Genomic DNA, 19,413 nt, shown 5'->3' with positions numbered 1-19,413 from the left:
TCCTTTCAGGTTGTAACTCGTTATCTTAAATGTAAGTTGTGTTTTCGATTATATATATATATAAACATCCTCTCCCATATAATAATGATAAAATCCCACAAATTTTCTTTAGACTCGTGAAAGTTTATTTTCAAAGTAAAAAGAGACTACTTGAAAATCTAAGTGTTAAAAGTTACTTTGTGGTTTAAAATTAATCTGACTTGCAGAACACTTCAAAATGTTTTATCCTTCTTCTTCAAAATTGGAAGATGCCTGTTTTTCGTGATGAGAGATTTCACTTACGAGGGTATGTGTATATCTTCAGCTATTACAACGACAAGTCAACTTAAGAAATGCAATAAAGATCTCTCAATTTTGATGCTCTATAATTGATGTCTCAACTTTGATATTTTCCTATTATATTCAGCAACCATACAAATAACCATGATGAAGTTTATTTCACAGTTATTTATAGAAAATAAAAGCAATTTTTTTTTAAATTTTTTTTTCTTAAAACTCGTAAACATATGTGCCGAGCATGCGTTCGTTCTGTGTTAGCTATCATAGTAGCAAACAAAGGAAGAATCTAAACTCCATTTGTTTGCTGGGAATTTTTTAGAGTAACCATATTCTTCATTCTTTGCTATTTTAAATCGCTAAAAAGAAAATAAGTCCATGAAAAACTAATCCTTAAATTTAGGAAAAATGATGTTCTTTTTCACAGGTAGAAATCATTTTTAAAAATACGACGGAGATCAACACTTGGACTAGGGGTGTGCAAAAACCAGGTACACCAGGACCGCCGGGAACGGACCGGAACCACACCGGAACAGGCGGTTCTTGAGGCCCGTCCGGTTCGGTTAATTTTTGAGCCGGTGGGTACCGATCCGATTCCCGGTTCCACCAGGCGGATCCGCCACGCCTCGCCTTGCCTGAACCGGACCGATTAATTTTTAATATAAAAAAATTACTAAAACAAAACAAACCCTAGATAGTGTTAGCACTTAGCAGCGTGTCTCTCCGGTTTACTGGTTGAAGTGTTCTTTCAGTCCGGGCTTCCGCAAACCCGCCCTCAACGGTTTGTCTTCTCCGTCCAGCAGCCGCCTCAAACCGGCGCCGGACGTCGCGAAGCCCAGCTCGCCCCTCCGGCTCAGCAGCGCTTTGCTGAGGCTCATGATCTTGATCTCTTCACTGTCGTTGCCGCTCACGCTCGCGCTCACTTCGCTGCCACGGTAGTCGGAGGCCAGGGAGAGCACAACCGGAAGACCATCCCTCTCGAGGAATACGCCACGACCCGTGAGTCTCGAGCCCTCCCGTTTGTTTTTCTTTTCTTTTTGTTTTCTCGTTCCTCCGGTTTCTCGTCGCGACAAGAGTGAATTTGGTCGTGCTCTGCTGTCGCGCGTGCCAGGATGTTGCTGATTCCCTTGTTTGTAGTTGGACGCAATTGTCGAAAGAGAATATACCACCAAAACCAAATTCGATGAGTCAGATGGAGTGTTGAAATACGTGCCTCATCCATCCTTGGGTTGAGTGAGCAAGTTGATACGATGATGCAAGTGATGCGAGTATAATAGGCATTTGAGGAAGTAATTTGACTCGCGATGTCGTTAGGTACGTCTTGGACTAGAATGCTTTTTCAGTAGATCTGCAAGTAGTGGTTTAGTCAGGATGAGGCCTTGGAGCTTGTTGGTAATAGGGAAGCTTGACAATGACTTGGCATCGATGGTGTGGTTTCATCCCAATGTCCCCACATTTTTGCTAGTATCCACAGCATATCTAATATGGACATGAGGTTATACAAAGTGGAGAATTTTAATTGCTTGAACACTGTCCATCTAACTTCTTAGTCGCTGCGAACTGTGGTTTCGTTGTGGGGTGACGATCGGATTCTTATGCCCTCGCTTGTCATATCTTATAGTAGTAGTTCACTATTGCAGCTTATGGAAGTTTTAGAGTTGCCGAAGTGTTTGCGGACAAAATTCTCTTCTGGTGAGTCTTTGAACTCTAATATGGTCTTTCCCAATTCTTTTGTTTATTTTTCTCTAGGTTTGTTTGTCGAGGTTATAGCGAGAATGTTGGCCTTTTATATAAGAATATCATTTCTCGGATTTTATTTGAAACTAATTAAGATTTTCAATCCGTGGTTGATAGGGCCGATTCCCGTAGTTCACTGAGGCCGGGCCAGGACCGGGGTCAATGATAAATTCACGATTTATCTGCAAACAACGAGTGGATGCGGTTAGATTTTCGAACAGGTCGCTTGCAGGCGGTTCCAGGTTCTAGGTCGGGAACCGCTTCCTTGAGCTCATCTCCACTCTTTTGGACAGGAGATTTTACATTTGGGCCCACAAAAAAATCCTAATGCCTATTCCTAAGTCATAACATGTCGGGATTAGGTCATGAGACTTTGCACAGCGCAAAGAACCTAACGCTCATTGGAGGCAGCGCAAGCGCCGTGGACGCAGGCGCTGTGCTTGATGGATGTGGGCGAGCGTGAGGACTTGGGCACAGGCATTAGAGTCTCCAGGCTTGTTCTCTAGGGTCTGGGCACAATCTTCATGAATTGGGGCCAAGGTTCCGTGGTCCCAAGCCTAGCCTCTATGGTCACGGCCCAGCCTCGATTGTCCTGAAGCCCAAGCGTTTTGTGCCCTACTCCTCAACTCTCAATGTAAATCCACAGAGACTGGGCTCAGGACTCCAGCGCTCATGCTTGATCTCTTAATTACCTATGCCCTAGTAACTCATATGTTGAATAATGCATGTTTATTTAGGAAAATAGAGCAGATTTTTCTTTTTTAAATGACAAAAGAATATTCTTCAATTCATTTCTAAACTTGAGCTAAACATAGAAAAATATTGTTAAATTTGCGAAACAAGACGGAGCATCACCTAAAATGTCTTCTTTTAATCAGAGTTAAGAGATCCACGACAAATAATTTTTCAATGGTCGAGTTTCGAAGAATTTATTCTAGTGGCTACGATTTTATAGGTTTCTCCAAGCCGAGAGTCTCAAAATCAGAACCCAAAATTTAACGAGGGAAAGACAATACCGCACCGTCCAGAATTAAAACAATAAAAGAGGGTCTCGAAAATGTATAAAAGAAATTCCACTTTTTCAAGTGGCCAGTGTTAGGCTACGTGCGCATGGCAAGCGCCTGGGACCTACAAACTCGTGTAACACACGAAGGCACCAGTCACGGCCAACCACGTCTATCAATCTAATCCATTAAATAAAATTCAGCTCCCGCCCGAAAAAGGAGGAAAAAAATATATCTTTTTCTCCTCCTCCAGAATTCGCCACGCAGGTTCTTGGCTCTTCTCTCTCTCTGTGTCTCCCCGCGCTGACTTGTGCGTCGCATCCGCCCTCGATTTCTCGCGCCATGAATCCCGGCCGTCGATTCGTTCATGGGCGGCGATTTAATTTGTGGACATGGTGATCTCGAGAACTCCTGCTTCGTGCGGTATTAAACTCCAAGAATCTCCCTCGCCGGAGAATGTCTCCGTGTCTCTGCTCCGATTATAGCTCGACGTTTCTGTCTTTTGAAGCGAAATTCAGACGTCCGCTGTAAAGGTATCTTCGGTTGTTGTTTTGTTGTTGTTGTTGTTGTTGTTGTTATTGTTAGTGTTGTGATCGTGATCTGAAGTAGTTCCTCTGCATTGCTTCGTTGACTCTTTGTCCGTCGGATGAATCGGTTGTGTCGCTTCGGTTCGCTAGCTGTGTCCCAGTCGCATTCTGCAGTTCCGAGGGAAGTGGAGAACTTATTTTCTGTCGGGTCAGTTTGTTTTCTCGACGAGGGAGAGAGTGCACGGTCTGCTCGCCATTTGCGAGTGTTGCGGGTTGCTTTTCTTCCAGTGATGTGGGTTGGACTGATGGATTGATGCATTTGCCTGGCCTGGCCTGGCCTGGTTTAGTAGGCAATTTGTCTTCTTCTTTTTTTAAATTTTTTAAATTTTTTTATGGTGAAGTCGTTGTGTGTAGGAGTTCTCCCATGTAATTCAACAGGTAGCAACTCTTGCTTAAATGAAATCTTCGGGGGAAGTGAAACGATGATCCTAGTTGGCAGCGGAATCAAGTTCCTATTTACTATAACCAGTTGAACTTGCTCCAAGCCCAACGCTGTCTTTCAGAAGTCCCAAGTTAACTTACCTTTCATTCAGACAACCCACCGTGCATGGTCCACTTGATTTTCTCGCCACCATGTTTCTTCCCTTGTCTGGAATTGAACTCCTCACACTCGTTTGATTCCCACTAACGGCCTGTTTTTTATCTTTCTTTGATGTGTGAATGAGCTGAAAATGGTCTCATGAAAAGTAATGATTTTTATTCAGTGTGGATCGGGTTTGTTTTTGCCTTTTGCGCTTTCTGCATATCTTGCCAAGACTGTTTTTTTTTTTTGGCCTGAAATGAGTGCAAGTGATTGGCAAAATTTCATGTGCTTTTTCTGGGGCCAAAATGCTTCCACATGTCTAGTTGCACATGTTTTTATGCGCCTTTACTTTAGATAGTTGCCATGGCGTGCCTTTCTCTGACAAGTGTGGATGCTTCATAAAGTTTGCTGCAATTCAGGAATTAAAATCTCATTTTATGTGTTTGACTGGAGCAGAGTTTTTTGCAGAGAGAAAGCTTCCATTTATCAAATTATATACTCTCCGACAACTTGGAATGGGAGTTGTGACTATCTCAAGCTCAGCTTCTCGCACACCACTTGGATTTAATGCGAAGTTTTCAACTAGCAGATCTGCAACAAAAAGACCCTTGATCATAGCATTCAGAGCAGATAAGAACAATAAAACAGCTTTTGCTGACGCATCATGAACAGACATACTATCCTGTAGAAACCAATAAGGAGCAACAGAAGAAACAGAAAAATGCAAGAAAACCATCGAGAAGGCTGTTTGTACAGATGAAATTTCTCCGTCTACCTTGGAAGTTGATTATAATGATGCCGCAGCCAAACTTGAGAATATATACAAGCTGACACCTGCGGCAGAAACCTGTTATGGTGCAAATGTTGATCATGGTGTGAGGAGACGCAGACGGAGGACGAAGAAGACTAAGGATGTTGATAAGGGAGAAGAAAGTAAAACTAGTAAAAGAGTGGTCCGTACCCGGAAGAGAAATACAAAACGTTTGAGCCTGGATGGAAGGATCACAATAAAAGGAGAAAGGAAGAACAAGCGACCTATTCAGTTCAGAGGAAAAGAGAGGTTCTGAGTGAAGAAGAGAAGATTGGAGCTTGTTAGGGACTATTCAGCTTCAACCGATTTGTCGCTTGGACTGGAAGAAGATGAAGATTCCTCCTGTTCTTCCTTCTACGGAACATGCCTGGTTATTCAAGTTGATGCAAACCAATGAAGGTGAGACTTTTTATCATTTAGCAGTCCAACTGAATGATAAAACAACATAAAAGCTTCCTGGTCCATGTCATGGGTGAGATTGATTTAGATTTGGTTGTCCCTTTGGTGAATTGAAATTGGAGTGCTGTCATGCTAATCTGCGTCGACTCAATTTCAGGCTCTTTCTTCAAGTGAAGGAAAATTTACGAAGTGATTTGGATAGGAGCCAATAGAAGCTGAAATGGCTGAGGCAACAAATATGAGCGTAGCTCAATTAAGAAGACAGCTGGAGGTTGGTCATGCTGCCAGAAGCAAACTTATTAAGGTACATACTTCTCCTTCTTTTTAGATCTTAAGTATCCCCTGAAACTTGGATGCAAGTGATCAGTTCTTATAGAAAGTTGATGATGCTTTGATGCTTGTGGGAGGATATTAGAACTTCAGGAGGGTATTAACTGTTGACATTTCAATGTGTGTTGAGCTATTTCTGTCGCTAAAGTGATCCTCCACCATGGGTATACTCTAAAGTATCCTCAATGCGGTTAATATAAATTTTGTAACATTTTCAGATATTTTTGATAGTCGACAATTAAAAGGGAGATATTTTCTCCATTTTTGTTATAGCTATTACTGAAGCAGCTATTGGGTTAGCTATTGTTTCGTCAATTTATCGTAACAGAAAATCAACTCGTATCAATCAATCGAATTTGTTGAATAAATGAATAAATAAGTAGTATCCTCCACAATGGGTATACTCGATAATAGTTTTAGGTTCCTGTATCCAAGGCTTGTTGGCTGTGGATCTTATTCATAAGTTTTGTCTGATTTATGGATATCTGCTCATTGTGATTTAAAAAGAAAGAAAATGGGAAAACCTAACTTTTTGGCATGGTACAATGCATAAATTGGTGAACGAGGAACTTTTTAGGAATCCTGTTCATGTCTGCCTTCCTCAAGGAGCTCCAAAATTGAACAACCTTGTTAATTCAGTTCAATTTGTTTAAACTGCCAAGGATGTTATAATTTTCTTCTGTTGCTATTGTGGTCCCATTCTGTCATAGTTATCTCTTACTCATTATTCCCTTTGTAGTCTTTTGCCAGTCAAAAGGATGGTGCCAATGTTCTTTTTAATGATTTGCTGCACAAGTAGTAGCTGGATTGTCTTTAGATGTACTTTGATCTCTGCAGTTTTAAGTATGAATGATATGCCTATGTATTAAGTAAAGTGTATTGACTTCTAGCATTTATTGCAGCATAATCTTCGGCTTGTCCTGTTTGTTATGAATAAGTATTTTCAAGACTTTGCAAATGGTCCGAAGTTTCAAGATCTTTGCCAAGCTGGGGTAAAAGGACTTATCACAGCTATTGACCGTTTTGAACCAAAAAGGAGATTCCGGCTATCTACTTATAGCCTCTTCTGGATCAGGCATGCCATTATACGTTCAATGACCGTTTCTAGCTTCACGCGTGTCTCATTTGGCCTTGAGTCGGTAAGTCTGTTTTCCTTTACCACTAACAGTTTTATGTATTTCATGAGCATGGATGCATTCTCACTGTCTGTACCCTCTAGAGAAAGATTCAGGCAAGTTAGTTTGAGATCTCTCATGCATCATAGACAGTGTCTCTGTTGTTACCATGGAAGACTAAAATATGTTGACAGACCTTGCTTATGGAGCATATCAAGTGATTGAAGTTGCTGTTACTGTAAATGGTGCTTGTTTTTCGTTTAAATTGCAAATTCAAGTCTCATGTTGCCTTTCACAAAGAGGGAGGCTCAGTAATGGCTCTGACCAATTGTCTTTCGGTTTGAGAGACAAGAAAATTTTGTGGGAACTAGTGGAATGAACACCTAAAGTTTGCCAATCTGAAATGATTGAAATGTTTGATGAGTTTGATAATTTTGCAGGTCAGAGTTGAGATCCAAAGGGCAAAACTTGAGTTGATGTTTCAACTAAAGAGATTGCCAACAGAGGAAGAGATAATTGATAAAGTCGGTATCTCACCTGAGAGGTACCACGAAGTATGAGGGCCTCAAGGCCCGTTTTCTCTCTTCATTCTAGGCACTCGGTCACACAAAGAAGAGTTCATTATGGAATTACTGATGTTGATGGAGTTGGAGGAGACAGTAGGAGGCAACCGGCTCTTCTCAGGCTTGCTCTTGATGATGTGGTAATCAAAGAAAGCTTGCACAACACTGCCTACTCTTTTCTTCAATTAATCTGGAAGTGTGTGGCATAATAAGATTTCTGATTTTGTTCGGATGTGAAGTACTCTGGTATAACACCAGAGATTGACTGCGGAGAAATTATGTATACCAATTGCAGACCACTTGATTAGATTTGTGACATGTTAAATCCAACTCTGGCTATACTAACAAAAAAGCAAAACTCAAACTAATGTTAAATGATATAGAATCGTTGATAGTAGGAAGAACGATGTAGCTATTTATAGCCACTTCTGACAATGCACGCTAGATGGGGCTGAAAGATTTTCTGCTTGTTGGTCCTCATTTGAGATGGTTTTGACTGCATATTTTCTTGTTGCAGCTCGACTCCTTGAAGCCCAAGGAAAGTCTAGTCATCAGACAGAGGTACGGGCTCGATGGTAAAGGTGACCGAACATTAGGAGAGATCGCCGGGAACTTGAACATATCCAGGAGATGGTCCGCAAGCATGAAGTGAAGGCGCTCATGAAGCTCAAGCATCCGGCTCGAGTAGATTATCTTCGCCGTTACATAGTCTGAACCTGTCCACTGTACATGTCCTCACTTTCCTATATTTCCCCCGGCTTCTGATCGATCATAGCCTGATCAACTGTCTGCATATATAATCTGCACCATACCCTGTTGACTACATGCCATTACACGTCTTATACTGTTTTACTGCGATTCAGAGGTGTATAATATTCCAGAGCGGACAAGAAATAACATAGTTCTCTCCCTGTAAAGGTTCTATTTCTACACCAAACAACACAATTTTCATAATAAGTATCAGTGTGGAAAGGTTGTAGTTTTCCATACCAATTCCTGCTTGCTTGGTTCTTCCACCTCTTTTCCTCTATTTGCAGCACTTCCAAATACAGTTAGAAAAGTTTGTCCACTACATTATAAGAATTGACCGGACCTATCTTGGTCACGAGAAAATATACATGTTCTTATACATATTTTTAGTAAAAACGACAGAAAGACGTCGACTCCACTACTGATAATTGTATTTACTACCTTTAACAAGTTCCTGTCGTCAAGCTGTCAAGCTACAACACTTGGACAATTTTTAGTTTTCGGCAAAATCAAATTGCTACACGTATGATGCTGAAAGGGAATGGAGGCTTTTTAGGATGCGTTTGGTAGCTTCCTTAAGAAACAATCCCTAAACAATTTTTAAGCATTTTAAAACGTTTGGTAACTATTCAAAATTTCGATTCCCATAAATAGAATTGTTTTTGATAATGTAATCAAAATTTCTACTTCGAATCTTTTTCTTTTTTAATTTTATTTATTTTTTCCTTCTTCTTCTTCTTCCTTCTTCTTCTTCTTCAAGGTGGTTGGTCTCCAGCCTTGGGAGGATCTGATCGGCCGGACAAAGGCCAGACAACCTCATTGGAGCATTGTTGGTCCTCGGCGAGGCATGCCTTGTTAGGCGAGCCTCGTGGGAGCCTCGCTAGTGGCTAGGAGAGGCTCCCGGAAGGAACAAAATTTTCCAAATGCATTTTATTCTGAATCTACTTTCGGAAACAAAAAGAATATAAATTTTCGGCACATTAGAGACGGAAGTTAACAAACGGACCCTTAGTCACATTTAGTCGAGCGAAAGGGAAGATGACCAATTCCTCGTATTCAAATTCAGTTTGTCCCTTCGCTTTGGTAATCTATTATTGTCACATCTTCTATTTAATGTCTACTCGAGTAACTGTGGGTGAAAGCATGTCTAAATAAACTTGCATATCTCCTATTACGTTATGATCTTATTTATTTTCATTTGCAACGTGGTGAGTAGGACATTATCAATCATAAAGAAAATATACATGCGACTTTCCGATCAATGACAATCTTTAATGACCGATAAAGAAAACAAATAATTTAAGAAATAATCGAACGACTTTGCCATCTTTCACGAGGAAAAAAGTGAATGGTGGCAACAAATATAGTGGGCGATGTCAAAATCTCATATAAATTTGGAGCATATATTATAAGTGTAACATGCATAAACATTTAGCGGGACAGGTAGTAGATCGCCTAAATTTGCACCACCTACAAATCATTGAAAATTGTCCATGATTTCATCTTACTTCATCACTTTTTTGACAGGTTTCTATCGACCAAACTGTCGACTTGTCCTTGAACATTTCTTTGGGATATGTTCAGCGGGAATCTAAAATTTATCAGAAAGTCGGTGAGTGCAAAACTTCACAAAAAGTTGATCAAGTCACAAGCTTTGTCAATTGGTTCAATTGAGTCTAAAGTTAACACCGTTAAGAAAGTTAACGAAAATTGCTGACGTGGCGGCGTCATATTTTAAATGATTTTTTATTTTTCAAATGGCTTTTAAAATTATTTTTTATTCAAAATCTTTAAAAATTAGATTAAAAACTAAAAAAGGAAAATCTAAATTTATTTAAAAAGGAAAAATCTAAATTTATTTAAAAAAAAACAAAATTGTTCAAAAAAAAGAGCGGTGGACTTCAGCTGCCGCCCATCGCCGGAGGGCGGTGATCGTCGCCCGGCCACAGGCGGGGTGGCCGGCCCTCACTTAGGGGGCGCGGCGAGGTTGCCCGCCACAGGTGAGGCCTCGTCGGCCCTCGCTCGGGGCCGGCGAGCTCTCCGAATCTCGCGAGGCTCGCCCGGATCTGCGAGGGTTCGCCGGCCCGGCGGGCGAGCGAGGCCTCGCCCGGGAGGCGGGCGGCGGAGTCTCATCCCTCACACAGGGCCGAGTGGCCGTCGCCCGCCACAGGCGAGCCTCGTCGGCCCTCGCTGGGCCGCGAGCCTCGCGGATCTGGGCGGGCCTCACCCGGGGCGGGCGACGGTCGCCTGCCCTCGCCCTCGTCGGCCACCGCCCATGGCCGGCGACCGCTCGCTCGGCCCCTCCAGGCGATGGGTGGCGGCGGCGAGGAGAAAGAGGGCTGCTTTTTTTAAAAACAATTTTAAAAATAACTTTTATAACTTTTCTTTTTAATTTTTAGATAAAATGAATAAATTAATTTTTAGTTTTAATTCTTTTTTAAAATGAATAAAAATCATTAAAAAATCATGTGGAAAATAAAAAATAATTGAAAATGACACGTCAACATTTTTAACGGAAAAGAAGCTAAACGGTGTTAACATTATGACTCAATTGAACTAACTGACAAGTTTTTTTATTGAGCTTTTTGTAAGTTCAGAATGTATCTTCTGGACAAGTTTTGGACTTGCTGAACATATCCCTTTTCTTTGTGTTGATGAAAACCAAATTGGTAATGAAACGAAGAACTCAAGGATAGCAACCATTCAACAAATGATAAAGCCTAACCTCAATGCGTGCAGATCCTCTCTTGCATTGGCCAGAGAACCTCAAAATAGGATGTGTGGGGGGGGAGACGGTGCAAGAATAGAAATTGACCACATCATAGTTGACAATGTACTAAAATTGTGATCTTTTCCGTAATTGAGAGCAAAAGAAGACATTCACGATCTTATTGATATTTTTTAATCAATTCAGTTGTGTAAGCATTTATATTAACTTATTAAACACGTCAATTTTGTGAAAAAATAATAATTTTAACTGCTAAATCTCATCTCAAAAATGCTATTTGCATTGTAGCGTCACGTTCGGATTGGATTGGCCAAATTCGACTTATCGAATTGACATGCTATGCTAGGGATATTTGTATTGCCTATTTAATGAACACAATCGTGTGTTATGGTTGAACTTTCCGGAAATGATTAATGAAACGTGTCGTTTTGAATTGACCAATATACCCTTAAGTTAATCTAACATCGACACGGAAACGTGAACATGAATTGACACTCTTGTCATTTCACATCACAATTATGACATTGATCAAAGAAGTGTGAGATAATAGTGATATAAATGGTGCTTGAACTTTGGTTAAATGCGCAATGTGATATTTAAAAACTTTTAATTTATTCAATGTAATTCATAAACTTGTAGCCTAACATGCAAAGCGACTCTTAAATTTTTAATTAGTTCGACATGATAATGAGACCTTTAATATATGCTTAATTTAATCCCAAATTATATGAAAATATTCAATATAATTTTTCTATTAATTTAAGTTAAGGGATAACATTGAATATCATCGTATAGTTCAGGCATCACATTGAACAAATTGAAATTTTACGGACCATATTGTACATTTGGTCACAGTTCAAAGACCATACTAAGCAAATTAAAAATGGATAGATCATATTGCGTGATTAAATTAAAATTCAAAGACAATTTGTGTCATTTCCCAAAAAAAAAACATTCCCCTTCTAACACGGCCCAAAACATTCCCTCAAAGCCCGACCCAAAACGTTCCCCACAAAGCCCGGCCCACAGCTAAAAACCCTGTGGGTTAACGACTGGCGATGGCCGAAGACCGACCGACGAAGGGATGAGCAAAGAAAAGATGCGCCAAAGCAGCAAACGTCTCCTCCGTTGGCTTTGGAGTCACTTCCCTGTCCCTCTCCACTCCCACTGCTCCTCCTTCCTCCTCCACCATTTTCTTGCGCTTCTCGTGAAGTCGCCTCAAGGCCCCTCATTTCCATCTCCTGATTCCGAATTGCATTGCCCTCCCGGTGCCCGAGCGCCGCAACTACCTCAGGTCTCTCTCTCTTCCGGCAGTCGTTTGTCCTGGTTCACCAATGCGTTTCGTTTCGTTTCGTTTCGTTTCGCCGGCCGGTCGCGGTTCGCCTTCATCGATGCTGCACGGTCGGAGGCGCTGCGTCGATAACGGCCCTTCGATTCTCGATTCCTTTATGCGCGCGTGGCGTTCTCTCTTGAGTCGCCGGTTGCTTCAATGGAGGACGGATTTGGAGCCTAGTTTTTTATTTTTATTTTTTATTCCTTAATGTAGGTTCTTAGTTCGGACTAGATTGGTTCGTGTTAACGAGAAGCGCTTCCGGAGATGGGAGGGGCATGCGCACGGGTTAGATTGTAGGAACGGCGGTCGTTCTTAGGGAACTAGTGCAATTCGCTGTTCGGTTCGAGCTATCTCCTGTTCTTTTCGACTTTGAGTAGAGGACATTAAAGGTCATTTGGAATTAAAGCCAGTTGCTTGTCTCCTGTAATGCTCGATTCTCTGGAGAGGACTGTCTTTTGTAATTTCTGGTGAATTGTGTGTGCTGATAACTTCGCTGATGAGATTATTCTTGCTCCATCGTTAATTTTCTGCCGTCTTTACACAGGTATCTGCTGAAAATCTGTATTTGGCCAATTTCAACTTCAGCCTCTCCGTCCGTTGAATTTGGGAGGAAACTTCCTGGCCACCTTAACATATCCAGGGTATCCTTCTACCCATTCAGACATGTCGACCTGTTTATCGACAAATCTCGCACCATCGGTTGGTGGAAACCGTAAGGGAGTGTTGAATTTAAGAGGAGGCAGAGTGTTGGTGGAGAATCGGTGGTTTGAAGTGAAGTCCGGGAAGATGATTGGAACAAAGAAATAATTTTCTGGGTGCCAACATGAGGTCTGTTCTGCCTCAAATTATGTGTTCTGACCAACTCTCATAGTGTTAGCACATATCAAAGTAAAGATCCTTTCTGAATTCACACCCTGAAGTTGCCATGCTTAGAGGGGAATAAAGGCGAGGAAATAACACAGCAAACAAACAGAATGATGGTTTGGGTGGAAATGTGGTGAAAGCTTAAGAGACACATCCAACCAAAGTAATCACAGTGAAGCTAAGATCAAGGTTATAGGAGTTGGAGGTGGTGGGTCAAAATGCAGTCAATCGCATGATAGAAAGTGCTATGAAGGGCGTGGAGTTTTGGATCGTGAACACAGATATCCAAGCCATGAGAATGTCTCCTGTGTTTCCTGATAATCGTTTGCAGATTGGTCAAGAGCTGACTAGAGGTCTTGGAGCAGGGGGAACCCTGAAATTGGCATGAATGCTGCCAAAGAAAGCAAAGAAGCAATAAGAAGAGGCACTTTATGGCTCAGATATGGTCTTTGTCACGGTAGGTTGTACTTTACATGGTAATCTATCTTTCAGCTTGCAGTTTCAGTTCCAATCTACTATAGATAGTATATGCTGAGTGTTTTCAAATTGTCATTTAAATTTTCTCCCCTGCTGTTTCTTTCTATTTGAGGACTTATAAAGTGGCTCTAAATGTTGCATCCTGATTCATAAATGGTAGATGAACTTTATATAGAGCTATTAAATGTTATCTCCATTCATTGAAGAACCATCTCCGTTGATGTATCTAGGACCCAGGTCTTTGATATGCCAATATGGTGGTTATCAATCATCACTTGAAACATAATTTTTGTGTGGAACACCTTGACCTTAGTGCTAAATAATTACTTTAAAGATATGGTTGATTTGGATGGCGATGCACATAGAGAGTGATAATATGGATGGACTAATCTGCTACTTAGCATAGTTGACGTCCTGTTGTGCCTTTTGCTTATTCATCTTCATCGAGGATTGATTTATCCTCCATTGTACCTTTCATGGTGATTAGGAACAGTGTTGCAAACAATGATATCCACTTCAATTAAATATCATTAGTCAATGGCCCATATTGTAAGTAGATGTTTATTTGATTTCCTTGTTCCATAATTATCGTGTGCAGGCTGGAATGGGTGGGAGGAACCGGCACTGGGGGTACTCCTATAATTGCAGGAGTAGCAAAATCAATGGGTATATTGACCGTTGGTATTGTGACAACCCCATTTTCTTTTGAAGGACGAAAGCGAACTGTTCAAGCCCAGGAAGGAATAGCATCTCTGAGAGACAATGTGGACACTTTGATTGTTATTCCCAAACGACAAGTTGTTGACGGATTAGCCATCGACCCCGGTCACAGAAGCATTTAATCTGGCTGATGACATTCTTAGGCAAAGGCGTTCGGGAATCTCTGACATAATCACGGTATAGACTACTACCACCTCTTTTGAGGACTCTTTAGTTTCTCTTCTTTTGTAATGCACTGGAAAAATGGAAGTTTCAAAAGAAATACAGACAGTTTGGGATTATAGGTTGAGTTACAGCCACTGCATGATGAGATGCTTTTGGAAGCTCTTTAATTAGGCGAAATTCCTTCTTTCAAGACTCAGTGTCACTTAGATGAAGCATACTAGCAAGACGAAAGAGGAGATATGCCAAGAGCTGTCAATGTTCATGATGTGCTTGATGCTTCAAGCCTCATTTTTCTTGAAAAGACATACTGAATATGAACCCTTATATTCAGATCTCCTTCTAAACACATATTAAGTCAGATCAATGATTCCTCTTCTGATTTTGGTCCCTGTTATTGAGAAGTTTGAAAGTCCTTTCATGCTAAAGGTTGTGGCAAGAATACTTTGTTTAGTATTTTGGGCTCTGATACAACTTATTAGAGGGTAGAAGAAGAAAATTGTATAAGACAATCAACATGCGCATGCCAAGTTATGTCAAATTATGCGGAACATATCTCTGTCTTGCAATTACTATACACATTGCATATTTATTGTATAAAACTACATTTAGCTGTTACACTGCTCACTCTCACCACAAGTAAATACATAGAACAATGTGCTCTTACCAAATTGACCCTTTCTACTCTTTATTTTCTTGGACACTCTCTCAGATATTTCTGATTCGAATCTCTCTGTAGCTCAGTACAAAGATCATGCGAAAGGTTGGTAATCATAAATTGCTTCTCTGACCCTGGTGCACAAGAAGCAGCACAAAGATATTGTTATAGCCACTAACGCTGAGCATTTACATTTTCACAATTTCCTTCTTTTTAATCTTGGATGGCTAGATACTAAACTTAATTCCTCTTTCCCCAAGGTTGTATATGCTCATCTTCATTCTATAGCTAAGTTAAGCATTGCTTTGTCGGTGTTGACTTTGGTCATCCTAAGCCTCCATTCACCAGGACTTCGTTTGTCCTCCACTGTGATTTGGTCGAATCAACAGTTCTTTTTTGCAAAACCTTTGCATCATCCATTTCCAGATGATGAACTAATGTTTCGTTGAAGTACTCTTATGGACTGGCGTAGTTGTTTTACTCTATATGATGCTGAATCATCTTACATGCAGATACCGGGGCTGGTCAATGTTGATTTTGCTGATGTGCGGGCTATAATGGCTAATGCAGGATCTTCATTAATGGGGATAGGGACTGCAACAGGTAGTATTCAACTTAGCTATCTAAAAGTTTTGACTTATTCTTTCAGAGATTATTCTCAAGAAGATAGTAAAGTTCTTAGAACTAGGATGACACAAAAAAGCTCAAAGTTGACTATATTACTTTCATATGCAAGACAGATACCCTTTTTCATGAAGCATAACTTCATTTGACCATAGAATGTGTAATCTGCATGAAGCACTACTGAAGCAATATATCTGCCCATGTTGTGAAGCCATATATATCCATAAAATGGATGACATATTTTACAATATAATCCAGAATTAATTGCTAAGAAAGAAAATACAGACTTTTTAATGCAATGCGGTTCTGACCGATGGCTAGTTTTGCTGATTGCCAGAATCAATAGGAAGATCTTAAGATATGCCGAGCATGATTCCAAACAAATCCATATTATACCGGAGTGTCTTGTTGTGAGTAGAACTGCACTTAGTTATGAAAACCAGGGGGTCTTTGAATTTACATTAAAACTTTCCTTAAACCCGAAAAAAACAAAAAAAATGGTGCAGCCAACTATCTTAGCTATATACTGTTTTTGCAATACAAACTTGAAGTAGAGACTCATGTGTAATTTGCATGCAAAGCATATTAGAATTAAGTAGATGGCCTCATCATCCTATCCTCATGTGCACAAGAAGCTCCACATGGACTCTCTTACCGTTCTAGCAAAATTGTATATGATAATGGAACTTGTCGTGTATAAATGAAAATGAAAAGAATGATTTTCTTTTCGTGGTGTCATTTAATAAAGCCACTTCTGCTTTCTCGATTAACTCATTAATATTCTTGGGTGTCATCTTCTTTTTTTTGTCAGGGAAGACAAGGGCAAGAGATGCTGCATTAAATGCCATCCAATCTCCATTACTTGATATTGGTATTGAGAGGGCTACTGGAATAGTTTGGAACATAACTGGTGGAAGCGACCTGACCTTTGTTTGAGGTATTCCCTACCATCTTAGTTTGAGCATTCCCCTTGCTTTTCTATCCTAAACCCTGGCTCTTCAGGCCACAAGGACACTTAAATATATGAGTCACATTATCTGGCAATTTGTTATTATTGACTTTCAATTTTTATTTTATTTTATTTTTTGTGAGAAAGCTTATCTGGAAATGCAATGTTTTTCTGTCCCCAATATGATTCATTTATTTTTCTGCTGCTAATTAAGCCTTTCCGGTAGGTGTTATAAGTGACAGACTTCTGCTAAATTTCTTTACTAGCAAGAGCAATATGCTTGATAACGAGACGCTTCTACTTTCATTTTCCAAGGCACAGTGCAAAGCATGGTCAGTAGCAGCATAAAGAAATTATAAGATGAAAGTCAACTGTTCTATCTGGGCTGTATGCATCATGAATGAAGGATTAGCCGCAGTTTGGGCTTTGATTCTTGGGTCTATCCAACTGATGAAGGTTGGGTGCATCCAAGTCTCTAGCTCAGTGATAACTTGGTTGCAATGGCCCTATTAGTATATCTTTTCCAAAATGCCCAAGTCTCTCTTTTTTTTTGCAAGAAAAATTGGAAAGTTGGGCCCTCATTGAGCAACAATTTGGTCCCTTGATCTTTTTTGATGCTGTAGAATACTCGCTTGCTAAATCTTGATCTTGACTTTCCCTTGTCCTGTTGCTTATGTGGCCATCATACAGGTCAATGCTGCTGCTGAGGTCATATATGACCTAGTGGATCCAACGGCCAATCTGATATTTGAGCAGTGATTGATCCATCACTGTCTGGCCAGGTAAGGGTGGGCATTTCGGGGACTATTTTTGTTGAGCACTAATAGAGAGACATTATTACGAAGATATGCTTACAGAAAGCAAATTTATGGTAAACATTCCACTTAGGCACAATAGTGGCTAACGGTGCACTTATCTTGTTCTTTGGAGTGACATCCAAAGGTATTATTATCCCTAGAACTGGTAAACCGTACATGTATGTCATTAATAAGATCACAAACAGGTTAGGTCCCTTCCCCATTTTTTTCTTGTAACTTACGCTATGCTGCCTGAATGTATTCCACAGAAGCAAAGTATGATTGGTCATTCTTGCTTGCAATCAGATGTCAATGAAGAGAAGAATACTTTCTGATGGGACATTTGTCTTGTTTTGCATCAGGTCAGCATACCTTTAATTGCAACTGGATTCAAACGCCAAGAAGAAAGCGAAGGAAGGTCGCTTCAGGTTTCTACCTTCCTCCCCAACCATCTAATCCCTGAAGATTTTGCTCCTTTTATCTTCTTGTATCTCCATTTGTGTGCTTGTTTGTTATGCATGTTTGCTTTGGTACTGAAGCCGGAATCAAGTTTCTTTGAAAATACAGTCGGGCCAGATACAAGGAGATGGACTAAATAGGCGGCCCTCTTCATATGGTGAAGGCACTTCAGTGGAAATCCCTGAGTTCCTAAAGAAGAAGGCGTCACGCTTTCCGAGCTTGATCTTATTAGGATGTGTTTATATTACCACAAAAAAGTTGCCTCCTTTGCGATTTCCGCTTCTTACCTTTCAGGAGAGGTTTAAGTTTGTAAATCGTGTATAGTTCTTACGTGACTTGAGGTTTTGTTTGAGATGTAGCCAAATGTTGGTAGTATTTCGTTTTCTATAGGTATTAGAGTTGCCTTTTGTTCTATCTGGACGGCCATCGGATGATATAGTATGGTGCAGCTTTTGGCCGTCATGTTTAAGCTGCATCAACACGTTTGAAAGTCTTAGGGTTGGCTACAGTTTGTTAGCCTTAACTACTTGTCAGTATATTCATCCAAAAGTTAGCTTATCTTATTTCTTTGGATGAAAGAGATAGACTATTGTACTTTGATCGTGGAGATGGTCATCTGCCGTTGTGGGCTATTGGCATGTGATAAATGGCGTGGTGACAAACTCTAAAACTCTTGAGCTTGGGGTTGTTTCGCCATGTTGGAAGTTTATATCGGGCGATAGGGTGCACTTGGATAACCTCTTGCGAGTTTCAGGCTTCAGCTGCATATATCGCACGTGCCATTTCGAGTGTGTAATGATGATTCGTGGGCTGTAGACGTATTCGATGTTGAGTGAGGGTAGTAGTTATGGAGTCCATAAGTTACATGGGGGATGCAACGATAATGGGGGGAATGCATCGATGGTTTTCCGAGTCTTCCTCACTTCTCACCATTTACATGACCAGACTTTGATTTCCATAATTTTTCTTTTCCCAATTAAGGAACGTGCAAATATTTCTCGAGACTGTTTCGTACATTTTTATCTATGCATATTTATGTCGGCACGTCATCGGCAAGCATTTTGCTGCCGAGTATATTTGATAGAGGACCTTGGTTAATGAAGTGGATGGCCGCTCTCCTCTTTTTCGCCCGACCCTTCGCAAGGTGGTTGCAGTTGATTTTCTTACTTTCCTAATGCCTGTGGAGCACCTTGACTCACTAGATGTTCAATTTTCTCATGCTGTATCTCCACAGAAGCATAGACAAAAGTAGTGGTGGAAGAGTTTCGGTTATCTTCCCTTAAAACCGATTGGTGGCGAAAATTTAGATGTGCTAACGCCTCCGATCCAGCCAATTGAAGGCAAAAGATACACAGGAAAGTCCCTTGCCGGTAACATGTATAAATTGTCCCCTAAAAGTTTCAACAAAGGTGTCGATCTGAGATGCCACTCTTCTATGTTATACCATGTTCCTACCTCTAAACGAAGCATTGGGATCAACGTATGTCTCTGAGGTAACAACTTAGGATTATTTTTTATATATGCAGCTTGTATAACCTTTTTTTTTT

At 40.6% G+C, this 19,413-nt stretch overlaps 2 pseudogenes; both read left to right on the top strand.

The window, feature by feature from the left end:
- Positions 1-4,449: 4,449 nt before the first annotated feature.
- On the top strand, positions 4,450-8,246 carry LOC120288885 (annotated as a pseudogene).
- A 3,835-nt stretch (positions 8,247-12,081) lies between these two features.
- Positions 12,082-18,190, top strand: LOC120288745 (annotated as a pseudogene).
- The last annotated feature ends 1,223 nt before the right edge of the window (positions 18,191-19,413 follow it).

This window comes from Eucalyptus grandis, chromosome 10 (genome assembly GCF_016545825.1).
Source record: "Eucalyptus grandis isolate ANBG69807.140 chromosome 10, ASM1654582v1, whole genome shotgun sequence".
Classification (NCBI taxonomy): Eukaryota; Viridiplantae; Streptophyta; class Magnoliopsida; order Myrtales; family Myrtaceae; genus Eucalyptus; species Eucalyptus grandis.
Note: the sequence above shows the minus strand (reverse complement) of the source record. Positions and strands in the feature narration are given on the sequence as shown.